This window comes from Salvia splendens, chromosome 7, assembly GCF_004379255.2.
Source record: "Salvia splendens isolate huo1 chromosome 7, SspV2, whole genome shotgun sequence".
Taxonomy (NCBI): domain Eukaryota; kingdom Viridiplantae; phylum Streptophyta; class Magnoliopsida; order Lamiales; family Lamiaceae; genus Salvia; species Salvia splendens.
The window spans coordinates 32309572-32313848 of NC_056038.1; the positions used below are offsets into that span (position 1 = coordinate 32309572).

The following is a 4277-nucleotide window of genomic DNA, read 5'->3' on the forward strand; positions in this document are numbered from 1 at the left end:
TGCTGATGGCGAAGACGAAGCCTCACCGACTGGTGGCGTACCTGGAGGTGAAGGTCGCGCCTCCCCGACCGGAGGTCTTGCTAGTGGTGAAGGCGACGCCTCCTATGAGGTGACTGACAGCCCGGTAATGTCTGATGAAGAGTATGTAAGGCGATATGTCATCACCGAGGCTGGCAAGGAAGCATGGGAGAGAAACAAGGCCGAGGCAGAAAGGAAGGTGAAGGCATTCTTCGGTGAAAATTGCTTGGATCCGTAATTTGGTTGGTGAGATCTTTCTGTATGCTTACTTTAGGGTTTTGGGCTGTCATCTATGTTTTGATATGTGATCGTTTGTTATGTTTGTGTGATCTGTGATATGTACTCTAATTGAATCGACTGTCTTTGGTTGTTGATGGACCTGTTGATGTTGTGAATAATGGTTGGTGATGGTTCTGGGATGGTTTTGATGTTGTGAATTTGGTGGTGATGGGGCTGTTGTTTGTGGTGGTGATGGTGTTGTTGATTTTGGTGGCGATGGTGCTGTTGTGATAGTTACATGCATTTAGATAAACATAATCCATGATTTCTGCACAATTACAACATTGTACACACACAAAATGCATCATTTCAGCCTATTGACTGCCTATTCAAAACACTAGCATGATATGTGCATTCATGTGTATTCACTGAATACATCATTCATGCACAAAGACAGCCTATCCAAAAAACAAAAAAGCTTCTACTATACCTTCATAATCCTAATGACTGAGCAATCAGCTCCAATCCCTCGTTGCTCCCTTGGTCCCGCAGATAAGCAATTGCTTGCATAGCCAGCTCCATTGAAACTTCTAGATCCTTTGGAAGTTGATTAGTCCTCCTTAAATGTGATTTCCCTATGTGGGGCAGTTTGTATATGTTATGCCCCTGAACTTTCATGATTTCCATGAAACAGCCTTGAAGACTTAGGAAAACATTGTCCAAAGTCTGTGGCTGTAATTCATTGAATGATTGCACCACTGCATTGACTAAATCATCCACATTTTTGCATGAAGTCTGAGTTTGCAGTGATTGTATTGCTCGGAACCAACCAAAATCATTGACATTAGTGTCAGGTGAGTTAGGTGGTTGTTGCACAAGTGATATTGAGAAACCACTTTGTTGTGCAGGTTCTTTGAAAGCTGGATCATTGTCTTTGATGTGTGGTCTTGCATTGTCTTGTTGTATCTTGAGAATTTTAGTTGCCCCATCAGGCCACTTGGCTATGATGGCAGGTAATATCTGTTCCCAACAAGGAACCATGCATGAAATCATCATTTGCACAACATTACAAAGCTTCATTACTAGTGTATCATGAGTATGTAGATACACTAGTATGTAATGGCCGATGTGCACACATTTATTGCATTACAGAGATGCAAACATTACCTCATTTGCACAACATTACAAAGCTTCATTACTAGTGTATCATGAGTATGTAGATACACTGGTTTGCAATGGCTGATGTGCACAAATTAATTGCATTAAAGAGATGCAAACATTGCCTTGTTGATCAAGCAGTCCCTGGTCACATCTTTTGTGATAATCTCTATGGGTTTTGTCTCCAAAGTGCCTGCCATTCTGTTCTTGCTTGACCTTTTGGCAGGAACTTGTTTGGTAAATGGAAAAATTCCAATTTTTCCATCAAACAAGACTTCACCATTAACACCAAATAAGGGCCTACACACTGCACACATGAACATAATTTTTGATATGAACTGCTTATTTTTACATGTTCTATGAGGTTCTTCCTCTCCTGGAGCAAGATAGAATCTTTGAGCTCCTTTTGTCATGTAGAACCACTTTTCATCAATGTGTATGGTGTTGTACATGTTCCTGAACTTGATCTTGTTCAAGATCCTGTCTAGTTGTAAAGATTCAATTGTGAATCTCAGTCTCAACAACTTATTTGCAGCTGTTAAGCTGGGCTTAATGGCTGATGTGTGTGGCCTAATTAGGCCAGTGACAAACTCATAGTTTAGGATGTTTAGATGGGTGATTAACACATGTTGTTGAATCTTTTGAGGTATAAAGTATATGTTTCACCCACTTTTCAGCTATTTTTTAGAGTTAACAAGTTTGTCGGAGTTTTGATGCAAGAACAGGTCTAAAACGGGCAAAACGGAGCGAACGGGCTGACCACAGAATGTTCGCCCGACCGGGCATATTCCGACTTACAGATCGCCCGACCGGGCGATTTGTCGCTGTTGCCAACTTTGCCTCTTTCTTACTCCGGATATAAAAGGGTTCTCACTCATTTCCAAACCCTAACTCCCACACCACGAATCTTAGCAAGAAAGTAAGGTTTTGAGAGGATTAGAAGTCAAGGAGCTTCCCATTTCCAAGAGATTGGAGGAAGGAGACCCCCCACCATCAATTCCACCATAGGGAGTTCTAGTATCATTTCTATTATGTGTAGCTTTGTTTTCCTTGTTTTTGCTTTTATGTTATCTTTGACTATGAGTAGCTAAGCTTTTAGTAGGGATTTGGTGAAGTTTGAATGAATTGTATGGATTGAATCTATGGTTGAATGCGTATCTATCTCTTTTGTTGGTTTTGTTGAACCTTGGTCTTTTAATATCTAATTGCTTAGCTACCAATTAGATAAATCTTGTACCTAATTGATGTTATTGAGAAATACAAGATTAGGATAGATGTGTAATCAACAACTCCGTGCATTATATGTAATCGAGAGATGCATAAGCTAGAGAGAGGGCTTGGGTCCGTTGTGCTTTGGAGTCAATCTCGAATTGTATGGACGAGACTCCTACACTAGAGATTGACCCACGTGTTAGATGCACCCGAGAGGGGGTCTAACCGATTATCCCGACTTTCCTAACCGCATTTGAGGCCCAATAGATGAGCATGACCCATAGATGAAATCCTTGATCCATTCTAACGGATCCATTTCCCTATACTTTCCCAATTTGTGTGAAACCTATCTTTGTTTGTTTGTTTTTCTTAGTTAATTGTCTTACTAGCTTATTTGTTCTTTGATCTTAGTTAAGAAAACCAAAAACCCCTTTTATTAGTCTAGATAGTGTTCAAAGTTACATCATAGTATTCAAACCGGCTTTTAGTCTCCGTGGATCGATAATTTAGCTTACCACGTGCTACTTAACTCGTACACTTGCGGGTGACGCTTTTGAATACTAAATTAGCACGAGTCAAGTTTTTGGCGCCGTTGCCGGGGACTAAATTTGCTTTTGTGTTTGATATTGTGAAAAGATAGAGAATACTAGTTTAGACATTTTACTTGCTTTAATTATTTAGTTTAGTTTTCTAGTTTAGCTCTATTTTGACTTTGTTTCCTCTCTTGTGTTGTGTAGGTTTTTATGCTCACGCGCTCAAGTCGTTTACCCCTTGAGCCGATTAATTTAGAGATAGAAGCCGCCAATAGAAGAAGAGGAGGACGAAGGAGAAGAGCAAGAGCTCAACATCAAGTTGAGCCAATGGAAAATCCACATGGGAACAATGAGGGAATTCCCCCTCCACCTCCACCTCCATTAAATCAAGACCAAATCATTCTCCAACTACAACAAGAAATGGCGGAGATGAGAAGGGAAAGAGAGGAGGAAGGAGGCGAGAGGCTCCGGTTAGAGACGCATTTGGGAACGTCAATATCCCACATCCACCCTATGATACAAGGGTGAATGCCAACAATTTTGAGTTGAAGACAGGATTGATTCAATTTGTGGAGCAACGTGTTTTCTCGGGAAGGCCCACGGAGGATCCTAATAGGCACTTATCTAAATTCTTAGAGATTGCCAATACAACTAAGCTTAATGGGGTTCCCGACGATACAATCAAACTTAGGCTATTTCCATTCTCATTGTCGGGATATGCTAGAGATTGGTTTGATAACCTTGAGCCGGGCTCGGTTACAAGTTGGGACGACTTAGCCCAAAAGTTTTTGGATCGATTCTTCCCTCTAAGCTCCACTCTCAACCTCCAAGCAGAGATCTCCCACTTTAAAATGAAGGGCCAAGAGTCTATGTTCGAGGCTTGGGAGAGATTCAACGCCTTGCTAAAGAAATGCCCCCAACCATGGGTTTATCTCCGGGCCATCAAGTGAGCCTCTTCTACAATGGATGCTCGGAGTTTATCAAGAGTCAATTAGACTTTGGTTCGGGGGGTTCATTCTTGGACAAGGGGGTCGAGGAGTGCAAGAAGATGCTTCAAAGGCTTGCCTATACTAGCAAGGGTTGGAGCTCGGGCCGAGATAGTTCAATGCCGGTGGCTTCGGTTGTGGATTCGGATGC

The 4277-nt window shown here is 41.7% G+C and overlaps 1 non-coding gene across 1 annotated transcript; it reads right to left on the minus strand.

The window, feature by feature from the left end:
• Positions 1-3961: 3961 nt before the first annotated feature.
• Positions 3962-4069, minus strand: LOC121742817. The gene has a single exon (XR_006038153.1). It is a non-coding gene; the product is annotated as a small nucleolar RNA R71 (small nucleolar RNA).
• Between the last annotated feature and the right edge of the window lie 208 nt (positions 4070-4277).